We start from the raw sequence: 17,864 nt of genomic DNA on the forward strand, positions 1-17,864 counted from the left end.
GGATCGGCTGCCTCCTGCATGGCCCCTATTGAAGATTGAGTCCACAACCCAGGCATGTGTCCTGACTGGGAATTGAACCAGTGACCTCTCGGTGCATGGGATGATGCTCAACCAACTGAGCCACACTGGCCAGGACAAGAAGAAACACTTTAAAAAATGCAATGTTATTATAGCTGTGTATAGCAGAGATACGTTAAACTTTAAAAGTTTTCAACTTCTAAAAGCAAGATTGATTATCATTTACAAAGTGTCTAAAATATCACTGACAAAATGATTTAAAACTGATACAGCATCTGTTTTTGCAGGTGGAAAAACCTAATAAAATCTTACACAGTGGCTTTCATTCTTTTTTTTTTTTCCTATAAATCCTTCCAGAGTGTTCATATTTCTCAGCATTATTTTCTTAAGACTTCAGGTTTCTGAGATCATTAACAGGAAATATATTGGACCTTCTAGAAGCTATTTAACAATATAATTTCAGAAGTAATAAATTGGTTGTTAAAGAGGTTCAGTGAACACATATAATTTAAATGCTAAGTAATTTAAGTAATCCTTAGGTACTGAAATGCATCCTCTTAATTTCATTGAAAGTTAGGCCACAGATAGAGCTTAACCTTAGTTTAATGTATAATTAAATTAATAGGTTGAGGTCAAGAGTTTTGTTTGATTGCTTGCTTTTAAACAAGTATATATTTAAAATTAATTTATAATTAAATTAATAAGTTGAGATGAAGGCTTCTGTTTGTTTACTTGTTTTTGAACCTTTAACATAGCCATGACTATTTACTCCCTAATAAATATAGTTTATTAAGACAAGCAAACTGAACCCGAAGATTAGTGCTCTGACTAAAGTTGAAAGTTAAAATCTGTGTCAGGTGTATACTTAGTCCTAATTTTGTGGTCTCTATGAGTCAGGTAATCTCCAAAAAATCCGAGTTTTAAATAATTAAATTTGCACACATGGAGAGCCATTCTCCAAGTATTATTTTTTACTGATTAGAATGGACCAACAGAAGGTATAAGCTGCTTGTTTCAACTGACAGACACCCTTACTTTCCTCAACTGACACTTTCTGTAGGTATTAATTTGCATTTACATGGTTCAAAAAACCATGTTTTGGTGATTTGCTCTGCATTGCAATCTCATAAGTAATAGTAGTACTAGCAGCAGAAATTATTACTGTTACTAGAGGCCCAGTGCACGAAAATTAGTGCACTGGGCGGGGGGGGGGGGGGAGTGGGCGGTCCCTCAGCCTGGCCTGCCCCCTCTCACAGTCCAGGAGCCCTTAGGGGATTTCCTACTGATGGCTTAGGCCTGTTCCGTGGGAGGCAACCAGCTGATCAGGGGAAGGCACCACCCCCATCACCCCCTCGCTCCTGCTGCCTCTGGCCTTCCTCTGCAGGAGGCAACTGGGCAGATCAGGGGAAGGCAATGCCCCCATCATGCCTCTCCTGCCGCCACTGCCAACCACTGCAGCTACCTGAGCCTTGGCCCAGCCCTTGTTGCCTGAGCCTTGGGCCCTCGCAGCGGCAGCCACCATCCACGGCTTGCCTGAGCCTCAGGCAGCCACTTCGGCTTTGTCCAGAAGGACATCCGGAAGACATCCACTCTAATTAGCATATTACCCTTTTATCAGTATAGATAGTAGTATTGGCTCCATTTTGCAGATGAGGAAAACTGAGGTTGGGGGAGTTTAATGGGTAAGATTATAGGCTCTGAAGTTACACAATCAGGGTTTGTTTTGCAGTTCCATCTTTTATCAGGTGTCTGACCTTGGGCAATTCATTTAATTTACTACACATGTATGTTTCTGTGAATTAGGAATAATAGCAGTATTCATCTCAAAGGGTGAAGATTACATAAACCAGTGTACAAAACGTGCTTGGAAAAGTACCCAGAACTTAGAAAGTGTTCAATAAGTATTACATATTCTTCTTCTCCTACTTATTTTTCTTAGTTATTATCAAGATTATTATAATTTTCATCAATATTACACAGTAAGTGTAATATTGTCCAGAATTTAAACTTAATCCTCTGTGGTGTCAAAGTGCACAGACTTAAACATTTACCCTTGAAACACTTCACTAAGTATTCAGATTATGTTTGGTTAAATATTCATAAGTATATTTATATGGCCCCAACCCATTAATTTTTGAAAACTATTTTTAAAATGTGTTCTGATAAGTGCTTTTATTTTGAGATATATTTAAGACCAATAAAATAATAAAACATTACTTTTCTAGAACTCTATTCATACTAAATGTTATTATTTCAAATTCTATCCCTGAAGTTCTACAAAATATAGCAATATTAAATTTTGTGTTTGCAATTATTCAAGTTGAGAGTTTGATTTATATGGGTTATTTAAAACCATATGTAGGAATTCAGGTGTGTTTTTATAAATAAAATATATTTTAAAAATATCTGACGTTGACCTTTTAAATAAAGCAATTGTAACTTGGTTATAGAGAATATTACAAAAAACTAATATTTGCACTTAAAAGGTTTTAAATTGAGAATTTGGACCAAAGTAAATTTATCTATAATATTTTAAAATTTAGTATTAATTACATGAATAATGTTACATAATTTTCAATTATACATAAATTCATGTATTTTAAGAGATTTTTCCAAGTAAAAACTACCCATTTCTCTTTTAAAAAGCTAGCTATTTATTTAAATTCAGAAACCATTCTACATTAACTTTAGTAATATTTGAACCAATACCCAATATACAGCAAATGGAAAATTCTGTATGATTAAACAATAACCCAAAATGCATTCTCTATAGTTAACTTCCTTCTGATATAGACTGCATATGATTTTGATTAATATTTCTCTTTTAATACAACTTGGGTTTTCTAAAAGATACTTTCTGAAGGTACAAAACATTATTACTTATTAATGGCTGCTGGTTAATAATAATATAATAGTTTGTCAGATGCAATTTGGAATATTATTTCTTAAGCAAAAATTAACATTAAAAGATAAAGGCATTATATATAAACTAGAGGCCCAATGCACAAAGTTTGTGCAAGAGTAGGCCTTCCTTTCCCCAGCTTCCGGCATTGGCTTCCCTCTGGCATCCGGGACCTGGGCTTCCCTCACAGCCCTGGCTTCGTCTGGAAGGACGTCCAGTCTAATTAGCATATCACACTTTTATTATTATAGATTTTACATTAAATTATCATTTTATTTCTGAAAATGTCACTATTCAATGTTATTATTATTACTTTGAAAGAAATGTTTTAAAAGTGACTTTATCCTCGTATAATTGTTAATACATGAGAGTTTACTCACATTAGGAAGATTTTGATTCATTCCTGGAAAACCATGCTAGTGGTTAGTTGAACACTGGATTTTGTTTCAAAATTAATAATAACATTATTATTAATGCATTAGAATATTCAAATAGTGTGCTTTTTAGCCTCCTATTTTAGAGAGGAAATTGAGTTTGGAAGATATAGCCCACGTTCCAAAATGTCAAAATAAACACATACACAAATGCTCTTGATTTTTGGTGATGTCATTGAGCACAATGAGATTTGCAGAAAATTCTAATCTATTGTTAAAAGATGTCAGTGCAGTTGAAAAGATCTAAATAAGTACCTTGGTAAAGTTTATCAAAATTACTCTAGAGGTAGATTTGGAAATAGGATATTTTCTCCTGCAATAAAATTGTTACCCAAGAGTTATGAAACATTATAAGTAACATGGACTTCATAGAATATTAAGATAGTTGTCTTATTCAAATGTGATTTATATCCTTAACGTGTAAATTACATTTAAAGTTTAATTGAGTATGGATTTAAAAGGCTTTCATGATACAGTACTAGAAGAAGTAGACCAGTAAATTCAGCTTAATTATAATATGGAGGATGTTCCAGGACTGCTTTAGTATTTTTTAAAATGCATATCTAATTTAATTACATTAAAATGCCCCATTTATTATGATCTTAATTATACATTTGTCTATTCATTTAGAAAGTATTTATTGAACAACTACTATGTGTTCAGCACATGTTAAGCACTCTTCAGAATGGCCTTTCAAGCCAAATAATTTATATACTTTATTGTGGAAGCAGGATATATAGATATGAATTATTTTTTAAATGGTGGTGTAGCCCTGGCTGGGTGGCTCAGTTGGTTGGAGCATTGTCCTGTGCATCAAAAAGATTGTGGGTTTGATTTCCCATCAGGGCACATACCTAGGTTGTGGGTTCCATCCCAGGTTGGACACATATAGGAGGCAACTGATCAATGTTTCTCTCTAACCTCTCTCTCTCTCTCTCTCTCTCTCTCTCTCTCTCTCTCTCTCTTTCTCTCTCTCTCTCTCCGCCCCCACCCCCAACCCCTTCTCTCTCTAAGAACATATGCTCCAGTGAGGATAAAACAGAAATTTTAAAAAAACTACTTGGGGGTAAATGGTATAATGTCTACAAAGTTTTTGCCTAAATGCATGGAATGCAACTTCTGTTCTTAGATTTCTGTGATCTCAGGAATCTACCAGCTGAAATTTATATAATACAGCACATTTTACAAAGTCAGGGGGAGAGGGGAAAAGTTGAGAGGAAGCATTTTGACAAGAAATTTCATTCTAGAAATTTTAGAATTCTCTTCTATCATAAATTTTACAAATAATATCTAAGAGAGGCAACATTAAGGATATGTCTACATTGGTTTGCCTATTATTACCTATTTATTAACTAACAAGTTGGCTTGACTGTTTTCTCTTTTTACTTTTTAAAATATCCTTTCATAAATTGATGTTTTTACTTAATTGCCAAATTGATCATGTGTGCTAGTGCAGTCTAAACAGAGAACAAAATATTTATATCTGTATGTGCTTACTCCACGCAGTAAGATAAAAATAGGCGTCATGGAGAAGAAAAAGGCAGTATAATTCTCCTAAGGAAGGAAACAAGGGAGAAAGGAGCAAACTTTTGAGAATGTTAGTATATTCTATTTCAGCATGATCAGGACATGCTATATCCTTATTATGTTTATACTAGAGGCCCAGTGCATGAATTCGTGCATGGGTGGGGTCCAGGGCGCCTGCCCTGATTGGGGTCAATCGGGCCGGGCTGGCCAGGGGGAAGAGATGCTGGAGGTTGGCAGGCAGTTCCTGCCCCAATTGGGGTAGGGGGGATGATCAGGGGTGGGGCTGGCTGGAAGGGGCTGTGGGCTGTTGGCCAGCTGCCCCTGCCCCCTGGTCGAATTCTAGGTCAAATTCCCGGTTGAGGGGACAATTTGCATATTAGCCTTTTATTATATAGGATATATAGGATTTCCCAAAACATATAAAGTAACATGCATTCTTAATGCCAAGCCAGGAAGAATCAGATGGATAAAAAATTTTGTGGAAAGAATGATCAATTACAGATCCTATATAATAAAAGGCTAATATGCAAATCGACTGAACAGCAGCACGACCGATCACTGTGATGTGCATGGACCACCAGGGGGCAGACGCTCAATGCAGGAGCTGCCCCCTGGTGGTCAGTGCACTCCCACAGGGGAAGCGCCTCTCAGCCAGAAGCCAAGCTCAGGGCTGGAGAGCACAGCGGCAGTGGCGGGAGCCTCTCCCGCCTCCACAGCAGCTCTAAGGAGGTCCGACTGCCAGGGAGTGGGCCTACGCCTGCAGTCAGACATCCCCTGAGGGCTCCTGTACTGTGAAAGGGTGCAGGCCAGGCTGAGGGACACCCCCCCACAAGGTTCACGAGTTTTGTGCACCAGGCCTCTAGTTTCCTATAATTTCCAATTACCTTCAGCAGAAAGTCAAAATTTAGCAGATGAGCACTCTGCCTCCTTTACATTTTAAAAATAAAACAAGGGTTATACCATTTTAATTTTGAAAAAAGAAATTCTTGTCTATTTTTAATTGCCTCCATAACATGGAGAGGATTCACATGCTAACATTGTTCGGATCATGGTGTTGGACTTCTGGGCTAACTGCCAATTCCTATTAGAATTATTTTCCCCTCAATCACTAGTTCAAGTATGCATGATATCACAATGCGTAAATAGTAACACAACAAGTAGGAGAGACAAGAAAATCCCTCTCTCTTGATCCTCCTGGTATATTGAGTACTAATGAGATTTAATTTCTAGAGCACTGCCTGCAGTTCTGCCAACGAGGGAGACTACATGAGACAGGAAAAGGAGACCAATCAACGGAGACTGAGGTGAAATCATCACCTAAGCCAGAGGGATCCCTCTTTCGGAGCAGGTCTGCATCACTTTCGTGATTAAGTATCAATAACAGCAGAAAACATCTCAGACAAGGAGCTCACAGGGCTACAGTCCAAGCCTCACTCTTACAACTTCTAAATATGCCATTTATACAATAATTATCTGAGATGAACTGCAAAGAATAGTCATAGTCTGAGTTGACCTAACCAGGGAACCGGATACTGGGGGAATTTCCAGGAGAGGGCTTGCACGTGGCTTTAACAAAGGCAGAGAAGCAGGATTCTAATTGCAGGGAGGCCTGAGAGAAGAGTGATGAAGGCCACAGTCAGTTCACATCTTTTCTCCCTTCTGATTCCTTAGGATGTGACTAGTTGCTCTTTTGAGTGGCAAACCTACTATCCCACTCCTATAGCAGAAGCTATTTATTTATTTACTTTTTAAATCCTCACTGCAGGGCCACGGGTCTGATTCTCGGTCAAGGACACGTACCTTGGTTGCAGGTTCGCTCCCTGCCCCCCTCTCTTTTCTTTCCCCACATCCTGGTTGGTGCATGTGCAGGAGGCAACCAGTAGATGTATCTCTCTCACATCCATGTTTCTCTCTCTCTCTCTCCCCCGCTTCCACCTCCCCCCCCTTTCACTCCTCTGAAAATCAATGGGAAAAATATCTTCAGGTGAGGATTAAAAAAAAAAAGAAAAAGAAAATGACAGATTATTTTTTACCTTAACTAAGTTAGATAGATGGAGCTTTCATGCTCCTTTAGCATATTTATTGTTTTTATCCTAAAAATATTTTTCTGACATTATTTCTGTATGATTAGTGGGGTTATTTTTCTACTAGGAGGGGTGTCATGACATATCTCTCTCCAAATTATATAGTCAAGTACAGTTATAGTCTTTTAAAAATGTATTTGTCTTGAAGTACTGAGAGTAATAACTAAATAAAAATTTATAGCTCTTTATTATTAGGAATAAGAAATGTTAAATGCTGAGCAAGAATCTGGTATGTGATGAAAAACAAACAAAAATAACTAATTTACTCAACAATCCTGGAACAGAACTAGTTATGATCTAGTTTCTACTACTAAGTTGTTAAGAAGTTTTGATTCAAATTTTCTTTGTATATTTTTAATCACAATGAAGATATGTGCTTGAACCATCTCTTTTAAATTTTCTGGGCCCTCATTTTCTTATTTAAAAATTATAGGATTTAATTAGAAATCTTTATGTTCCTTTAGAACAGATGCTTCTAACCTGATTTTCCAATGGCAATTTAAGATCTCTTTCTCTGCTCAATCTCTTCTTCCAAACAGTGTTCCTATATCTAAAATGATGTTTTTAAATATTAATGAGAAAATATTCTCACTACCTTAAACAGTCATGTTTATCTCTAAATTACTTTTAAATATTCTGAAAATGTCTAACTTTTAAAGTACCAAGACAGGTATCTTTCTTCCAATTCCTTGGGGTAATGCTAAAGAACCACTAGTTCATTGAATTTCTTTTCTGGCCATGCTCAGCGCCCTATCATCAGATCCAGTCTTTCTATTTACTGACTACAATAGAGCCTTACAAAGGGTCAGAGCATGATATTTCTACATAAAGTTTTCATTCTTTTATTTTTATGCAGCCTTGAATGTTTTCAAATAAAAACTGACTTAAAACTTTCGTTCCCACACCTGAAATTGTTATAAACTATTCAAAGCCTTAGAATTAAAACTTACAGATTAAAGAATGTGAAATGATAAGAATATAATTGAAATATAATTTAATACAACTGTAAAATTGAAAAATGTGACCTTTAAACTGCAAAATGTATGAATATAAATGGACAAATAATAAAAACATTTGTGTACATTTTGGTAGTGGAGAATTATGGGTGACCTTAAAATATATTGTTTCAATGTTTTGTTTTGTTTTTTAAAAACACTGTTTCATTGTTTTAAAAATAAATATATGTTGTGACATATATGACTTGAATATTGACTTCTAGTGCTGTATTAGTACATTATGAATAGATACGTGAATGAATAAATGGATGGAGGATAGATGCATGCGTGTTTTATTGTGGTCTGAAAGTCCTGCCTTAGATATGTAGAGATAAACATAGCTTTCAGACTATTTTGTTGGGCTAGTACCAAGAATGACTCATTTCCTGTATCTCTGCTGTTTCTAAAAGTTGTATTTTCAAGCTTGTCATAATTCTCTCTTGAGTAAGAACCTGTCACCTCACCAATGCCTAGAAAACAATTCAAAAATAAAATCGTGGGAAACAGAGACTAGAGCAAACCAAAAGATACCGGTTTGGGAGACATATCAGAGTATATGAGACTGATGGATGAGGAGGCTCTAACAATGACATTTTTGGAAAAATTAGGTAAAAATAGCCAAGAGAATGCTGTTGCTGAATAACTGCACAGATTGGAAAACTACCTAAAATTTTAATTGTAAAGTTTTGTGAGCAGTGAGGTTCATAGGGGTTTAAAGCAAATCCTTTGGTAAAAACTCCCTAAACAGCAACCACTAAATCTTATATATTATTATGATCATCTGCTATTCTATTCATTTTCAATTGGGTTGAAAGTGTAAGCTTTGCTTTATTTAAAACAAAATAGGTGTTAGTTCTTCTCTGAGTGTTTGGTAAAACTCCCCTGTGAAACTGTCTGGACCAGGGATTTTGATTGCTGAGAGTTTTTTCATTACTGCTTCTATTTCCTCAATTGTTATTGGCCTATTCAGGTTTTCTGATTCTTCCTGATTCAGTTTTGGAAAATTGCATTTTCATCTACATTGTCCAGCTTGTTGGCATATAATTGCTCATAGTATTTTCTTAAAATCCTTTGTATTTCTGTGATGTCAGTTGTTACTTCACGTTCTTCCATTCTGATTTTAATTATTTGGGTCCTCTCTGTCTTTGTTTCTTGATGAGTCTGGATAAAGGTTTATCCATTTTATTTATCTTTTTCAAAGAACCAGCTCTTGGTTTCATTTATCTTTTGTATTTTTTTTTTAGTCTCTGTCATTTATTTCTGCTCTAATCCTTATCATTTCCTTCCTTCTACCTATTCTTGGCTTTTCTTGTTCTCTTTCTAATTCTTTGAGTTATAGGGTTAAATAGTTAATTATTAATTTTTCTTGTTTCTTGAGATGGGCTTGTAATGCTATGAACTTTCCTCTCAGGACTGCTTTTGCTGTGTCCCAGAGATTTGGGGTTGTTATGCATTCGTTTTCATTTGTTTCCAGGAAGTTTTTTATTTATTTCTTGATCTCATTGGTAACCCATTCATTATTTAATAACATCTATACTCCTCAAACTTCTCCAAAAAATCCAAGAGAAAGGAACACTTTCAAGTTATTTTAATGAGGCAAGCATTATCCAAATTCAAAACCAGATAATTACACTACAAAGAAAGAAAATTACAGGCCAATATCCCTGATGAACAAAGATTCCTCAACAAAATATTAGCAAATCAGATCCAGCAATACATTGAAAAGAAAAACAAAAAAGAACATACACCATGATCAAGTGGGATTTATATCAGGGATGATATTTGCAAATCAATAAACTTTATACATCCTATATAATAAAAGGGTAATATGCAAATTGACCGGACAGACGAACCAGTTGCTATGATGCACACTGACCACCAGGGGGCAGACGGTCAACTCAGGAACTGCCCCCTGGTGGTCAGTGCGCTCCCACAGGGGGAGCGCCACTCAGCCACAAGCCGGGCTGACGGCTGGCGAATGCCACAGCCTGCCTCTGCTGTAGCGCTAAGGATGTCCGACTGCAGCTTAGGCCCGCTCCCCTTAGGAAGTGGGCCTTAGCCATCAGTTAGACATCCCCCAAGGGATCCCAGACTGCGAGAGGGTTCAGGCCGGGCTGAGGGATGCTCCTCCAACCCCGAGTGGACAAATGTCATGCACTGAGCCTCTAGTCATGTAAATAAACTGAAAGACAAAAATCACATGATCATATCAATAGAGGAAGAAAAAGCATTTGACAAAATCCAAACCTATTTTTGCAAAAACTCTCAGCAAAGTAGGAATAGAGGGATCATGCCTCAACATAGGAAAGACCATATATGACAAACCTACAGTCAACATCATACTCAATGGGCAAAAACTAAAACCATCTCCCCTAAGAATAGGAACAAGACAGGGATGTCTGCTTTCAACACTCCTATTTAACAAATTACTGGAAGTCCTGGCCACAGCAATAAGACAATAAGAAGAAATAAAAATCATACAAATAGGAAAGGAGGAAAAAAACTCTCATTATTCACAGATGAAATGATATTGCACATAGAAAACCCTAAAGACTCCACTAAAAACTAGTAGATTTAATAAAAGGAATTTGGCAATGTAGCAGGATATAAAATTAACACTCAGAAATCGATGGCATTTCTATATACCAATAATGAATTCTCAGAAAGAGAAACAAAAAATAAATCCCATTTACCACAGCAACAAAAACATTATATACTTAGGAATAACTTAACCAAGGAGGTAAAAGACTTGTACTCAGAAAACTACAGGATGTTGGAAAAATATTTAGAACATATAAACAACTGGAAGAATATACTGTGTTCATGGATTTGTAGAATTAACATCATTTAAATGTCCATACTATTCAAAACAATCTATAGATTCAATACAATCCCTATTAAATTACCAATGGCATATTTCACAGATCTAGAACAAATATTTCAAAAATTTATATGGAACCAAAAAAGACCTTGAATAGCTGCAGCAATCTTGAGAAAGAAGAACAAAGTTGGAGGAATCACAATACCAGATATCAAGTTATACTACAAAACCACTGTACTCAAAACAGCCTGGTACTGGCACAAGAACAGACATATAGGTCAATGGAACAGAACAGAGACCCCAGAAATCAACCTACGCCATTACACTCAATTAATAATTAACAAAGGAGGCAAGAACATACAATGGAGTCAAGACAGTCTCTTCAGTAAATACTGTTGGGAAATGGGACAGACACATGCAAAAAAATGAGACTAGACCACCAACTTACACCATACACAAAATAAACTCAAAATGGATAAAGGCCTTAAATGTGAAATGTGAAACCATAAAAATCCTAGAAGAAACTTTAGGCAGCAAAATCTCAGACATCTCTCATAACAATATGTTTGCTGGTACCTCTCTTCGGGATAGGGAAACAAAGTAGAAAATAAACAAATGGGACTACATCAAAATACAAAGCTTCTGCACAGCAAAAGAAACCATCAACAAAATGAAAAGGGAGCCCACTGTATGGGAGAACATATTGACAGTGATACCTCTGATAAAGGGTTAATATCCAAAATATATAAGGAATTCACACAACTTAACAAAAGGAAGACAAATAATCCAATTAAAATGTGCAAAAAACCTAAATAGACACTTCTCCAAAGTGGTCATACAGATGGCTGAGAGACACAAGAAAAAATTGCTCAAAGACACTTATCATCAGAGACATGCAAATTAAAATGACAATGAGGTATCACCTCACACCTGTCAGAATGACTACCATCAACAAATCAACAAATGACAAGTGCTGGCCAGGATGTAGAGAAAAGGGAACATTAGTACACTGCTGGTGGGAATGCAGCCTGGTGCAGCCAAATAGCACGGAGTTTCCTCAAAATATTAAATATGAAACTGCCATTTGACCCACTGATCCCACTTCTAGGTATATATCCACCAATCAGAAAGAATGTATGCACCCCTAAGTGCATAGCAGCACAATTTTCAATAGCTAAGATCTGGAAACAGCCCAAGTGCCCCTCAGTAGATAAGTGGATAAAAAAGCTTTGGTACATTTCCACCATGGAATACTATGCAGCTATAAAAAAGGATCTCTTTGAGACAGCATGGAGGGACCTGGAGAGGATCATGCTAAGGAAATAAGCCAGACAGAGATAGACAAGTATCACATGATCTCAGTCATATGTGGAATCTAATGAACAAAATAAACTGATGAACAAAATAGATACAGAGACATAAAACCATGGGACAGACTGTGGAATATCAGAAGGAAGACTGGGTAGGTAGGTGGGTGGGAAGAGATCAACCAAAGAACGTGTATACTTATATGTAAAACCCATGGACACAGACAATAGGGTGGTGGAGGCTTGGGGTGGAGGGGCAGGGTTGGGATCAATGGGATAAAAAAAAGGTGATATATGTAATACTTTCAATACAAAAGATTTAATAAAAAATAAAATAAATCAGAGTCTGATTTTAACTGGTTTACAATGAGGAGAATAACTCTGTGCGTAGCAGGGCTTTTTTATGCTCCACATATAGAGACTCTATATTAGTCTAATGTTAACCCTTCGCACTCGCTTGCTTTTTTCTCAATTCCTTTATTCTATTCGGGATTTAATTTTTTAAATACCCCAGATTTTACAAAGTTCTTATATTAAGTGTCTATTAATATAAGAACCCTTCAATGGTCCTTCCCCAGCTGGCCAACCTCCTGCAGTCCCTTCCACTTTTCTATTACCAAGCAGTAGAATAAAAAACTGGAGTTTCTTTTCATACAAACTAATTTATTTGGATTTTTTTATATTTCAAATTATTGAAACATTCAGAGAGTATAAAAAGAGCTGCTACCGATGCTAACCGTGTCGAGTCACACTCGACATCTGAGTGCAAAAGGTTAAGCCATAGAAAAGTTTTCCTATTTTTATTCATTTCGTTGAAGCATCTAGCCTTTCAATTAATATATGCATTAGTTACATGTGCAAGTATAATTAGCTAAAGTAAGAGAGTAGTCACAAATGGTGTATACAGTATTTGACTATTTCATAAGTATTTCTGAGAACCCTATTGTATTATTTGGACTTTAAATGTACTGGTGATCAACACATTGGATTTGCTGTTCTGACATGGAATTCATCATATGTACAGAATGTATTGTACAGTGCTACCATTAGGTGTCACATATGCTAGCACTCAATCTCTAAATCTGAAAGATGAAGCTTGCATCTACCTTATGTTTTTAAGCATGAAAAACAGAGACGTTTACTTTTAAAAATGATAATGAAAATATAAGGAAAGGATCTACAGCTCATCAAGCAGAATTCTGCCAGCCTGGCAATGATGCAAACAGGGCTATGGATGTGGCTTCAGAGAAAAGATAGCCAAGGGCCTAATTTATGTATATATATATATTTTTATATATATATTTTATTGATTTTTTACAGAGAGGAAGAGAAAGGGATAGAGAGTTAGAAACATCGATGAGAGAGAAACATGGATGTGCCCGCAACCAAGGTACATGCCCTTGACCGGAATCGAACCTGGGACCCTTGAGTCTGCAGGCCAACGCTCTATCCACTGAGCCAAACCGGTTTCGGCAAATTCATGTATTTTTTACTTTTGGTGTTTAATCAAGCACAATTACTCTTATAAGCTTAGAATTGAAGTAAAGTTGTGAGCTCTGAGAGTATTTTTGTCTTAGACCTACAGTTGTGGCTGAGATGGTGTCAGATCTGTGAGGAGTAAGCCTTGGCAGCATCTGCCATGTTAATCCCAAATGCTACCATGTGGTGGTGCTTGTGGTTGGAGTCATTTCAATATATGCAACAGAGGTCTTCCTTTTTTTGGCAAGTGATTAAAGGAAGAAAGAGATAAAACTGTTGGCTTCATGTTGGGTACAGATAAGAGGTTATTCCTTTACAAGAGTCTTTTTAATGCGGGGTCCTCTCTTTCATTCTACAAGAATTCAAGTTTAACTAAACTCCTAACTAGACTTTTGAGTCTACCATAGCATACTAGTTTCGTATCGTATGTTAGAATGCAATAGCTCTTAATAAGTAGACTGCTGATGCCTTCCCACTGTGGCCTCTTTAGCTCAGGCCAGGGCCACTTCCAGGGAAGTCTTCTGTGTCTGCCTCCTGGCCTCTTCTCTGGCACCAAGGTTTTGGCAGTGAATCTGTCCTCTGTGCTTATATCATGTCATGGGAGCTATATTTAGGCTACTGTATCTAAAGGCAGATATTATATTTATTTTTGTAAATTGATGTCCATCCAGTCAGAACCTAAGTAGAAATCTTCAGATTCTGTATTAGGTTGGAATTGCTGCTTTACATTTATTAACTGTACATACAACTTAGAGAGCTAGTGTCTTTTTTTATTATTATTATTTTAGAGAGAAAGGAAGGAAAAGAAGAGGGAGGGAGAGAGAGAGAGAGAGAGAGAGAGAGAGAGAGAGAGAGAGAGAGAAAGAGAGAAACATTGATTTATTGTTTCACTTATTTATGCATTTATTATGATTATTTTTCTAGGTGCCCTGAATGGGGATTCAACTCACACCCTTGTTGTATCAGCACAGTGCTCTAACCAACTGAGCTACCAGCCAGGACTAGGGAGCTAGTGTTTTAATCAATCCAAGCTTCAGTTTTCCAGGTTGATATAAAGATTAAGTATAATATAAATATAAAGCACCAAGTAAAATCCCTGGCATAGAAAGTAATAAGTGTTTTATATTTACCTCTCTATTTTCTTCCACTTTTCTATTACCAAGTGTTGAGAATCCCTGTGGAGATGTACAGGACTTCTTTCCCTCTACATACACAGAAACACATTTTATTGGTAACTCAGAACCATTTGCAATTTAGAAAAAAACATTTAGAACTTAGAGAATTAGAAAAATTAAAATTTGATAAGAACTAAATTTTATGTCCAAGTATCTATATATATAAAAGCCTAAAATGCTAAGTGTTTGACTGCTCAATCAGTTGCTATGATGCACACTGACCACCACGGGGCAGACGCTCTGACCAGTAGGTTAGCTTGCCACTGGGGTCTGGTCAATAGGGACTGGGCGAGAAGGGCCAGAACGCCCTGGAACCCTTCAATGGTCCTTCCCCGGCTGGCCAACCTCCTGCAGTCCCTCCCTGGCTGGCCAGCCCTTATCAGCCCCAATGGGATCTGGGTGAGATGGCCCTGATGGGCGCCGATAGGGACTGGGTGAAATGGGCTGGACATGCCCTGGAGCCAACCTCCCACAGTCCCTCCTCGGCCTCTAAAATATTGCTTCTAATTAATTTCCTTTCAATGTGCATGAATTTGTGCACCAGGCCTCTAGTATATCTATGAATGGCAAAGTAGCACCATTTCAAACTCCCATTTTATATAGTTTATAAAACAAGGCAGAAACAATTCTCTTTTTTACAAATTTACCTTATATTTAAATACTCCTTATAAAGTTATTTACTAAGTTATTGGAGACACAACATTTTTGTCAGGTTATTTTATTTTTTCAATTTTAACAATTCAAGGAGCTTTATATATCCTGTCTGTGCATGTAGTATAAAGAAGCCACTATGGAATACAGTATGGAGGCTCCTCAAAAAATTAATAACAAAATTGCCATATGATCCAGCGACCACTCTTCTGGGTATATAAATATTTGAAAAAAATTATTTGCAAAAACATATGCACCCCTATATGCATTGCAGCATTATTCAAGGTGGCTAAGATATAAAAACAACTGAAGTGTCCTTCAATAGATGATTTGATAAGGAAGATGTGGTACATATAAACAATAGAATACTACTCAGCCATGAGAAAAGGTGAAATACTGCCATTTGCAATAACATGGATGGACTTTGAGAATATCATGCTAAGCCAAGTGTCTGTCAGAAAAAAAGTTAGGAATCATATGATTTCAATTATATGTGGGATATAAAACTAAAAGTAATGAATGAACAAACACGTAAAACAAACAAAAGCTCATACACACAAACAATAGTATGGTTAGTGGTTACCAGCGAAAAGGGTGGTTACAAGCAAAAAGGGTCAAATATATGGTGACAGAAAATGACTTGGCTTTGGATGGCTGGTGAAAAGTACAATATACAGATCATGTATCATGGAAATGTACATTAAAAAACCACATAATCTTTTTAACCAATGTCATCCCTATAAACTTAATTGCAAAATACAAATTAAAAAGGAAAACTTTATAAATCAAATGAAATAGCAAAATAAAATAATGAAGCCAAACCACAGGTCTCTATAAGCTTGGATACCCGTTAACCCTTTCAGCAACTTATATCCCAAATGCTAGGACAGTCACTGGGTAGTGCGTAAATAAGCAAACCTGTTCACCACTAGAGCAGCACATGGCTCTGGCATAAAATGAACTAGTCTACAAACTGGAATAAAATACATTTGAAGGAAAGGAGCAAACACTTTTTGTAGGATTATAATAGAAGTTATAAATTCTAGTAAGGGATACAATGACAAGCATCTTAAAATATATATGAGTGAGATTCTTTTATAAATAGAAAAGTACAAGAGTAAAAAAGTGTAATCAGGACTTAGAAGCAAAGTGACACAGAGATATAAAGGTATGTATTAGTTTGATTAGGTGATGCAGAGTGTAATGTTGTGGTGGGAAATGAGACCCAAGCACAGATCAGTTGTGGGGTGGGGGTTGATTGTGGACAGAAAAGAAGCACAAATTCACTATTCTCTAAATACAACACCTCTCATCACCAGAAGACAGGCAATGGCTAAGTCAGTCTTTTTCATGCTAAATGAGAAAATGATTTTAAAGGGTTTATATTAATTTGTATTGGCTAAAGTGCCATATTATATACTGTATTGGAAATTGTGGGAATATGTTGCTGAACATATCACAATATTTTATTGGAGTAGACAGACGAGGCGGAAGAGAATAGAGTGCTATAACAAGTACAAACATTAAAATGCAGGAGAGTAAGTGGTTAATTTGAACAAGTTGGGTTATGCATATATAATATTTTCAACAATAAAGATAAATTTTAAAAAAATTAAACAGGATGGGCTGGGGACAAGGGAAAGTTTCAAAGAATAAGTCATATCTAAGCTAAACCTTTAAAAAAATTGGTTTTGACATTTAAAAAAGGAAATAGAAGGACATTCCAGGATAACAGAAGAGCACAGGAAGAGTATCATTTGGTCTAGTTTAAGGAAAACAAGAATATAATGACTTCTCCCCTCAAAGGAAAGACAAACATGAGGAGGGGAAAGACATATATAGAGTGGACTGGAAGTCTCGTTGGATTTGTATGTTGGGAAAAGATAATAAAATGCCTTATATATCATGAAAAAATATCCTACAGGCTGTATAAACCATAAGAAGGCATGAGAGGAAAAGTTTATAATCCTATCTAATAATAGAGTAATATGCAAATTAGGCGTCACTCCGTGACAAAAATGGCGGCCCCCATACCCACAAGATGGCGGTGCCCAGTCCCCTCAGCCCCGCTGCTGGAGTGTCTGGCCTGTCCCACCAGCAAACAGAGCACTGAGAGCAGGGCATGGCTGCTTCCTTAGTGCTGCTGCAGCGGGAAGCCGCCAGGCCCTGCACACACAGAGCTGGCAGAGGAGCAGGGCATGGCGTCTTCCCGATGGTCACCACAGCGATCTGGAAGACGCCAGGCCCTGCACACATGGAGCCGGCAGAGGAGCAGGGCCTGGCGTCTTCCCGTTGGTCGCCACGGCGATTGGGAAGACGCCGGGCCCTGCGCACACGGAGCCCCGCGGAGCAGGGCAGGGCCTGGCGTCTTCCCGTTGGTCGCCACGGCGATCGGGAAGATGCCCGGCCCTGCGCACACGGAGCCTGCGGAGGAGCAGGGCCAGGAGTCTTCCCATTGGTTGCTGAGGCGG

The 17,864-nt window shown here is 37.2% G+C and overlaps 1 protein-coding gene across 1 annotated transcript in view; it reads right to left on the reverse strand.

Moving 5' to 3' along the window:
- Positions 1-17,864, reverse strand: part of FOXP2 (forkhead box P2) — a 579,029-nt gene that overhangs the window by 215,439 nt on the left and 345,726 nt on the right. The gene's annotated exons all lie outside the window — the stretch shown is intronic.

This window comes from Eptesicus fuscus, chromosome 14 (genome assembly GCF_027574615.1).
Source record: "Eptesicus fuscus isolate TK198812 chromosome 14, DD_ASM_mEF_20220401, whole genome shotgun sequence".
In the NCBI taxonomy this organism is placed as follows: Eukaryota; Metazoa; Chordata; class Mammalia; order Chiroptera; family Vespertilionidae; genus Eptesicus; species Eptesicus fuscus.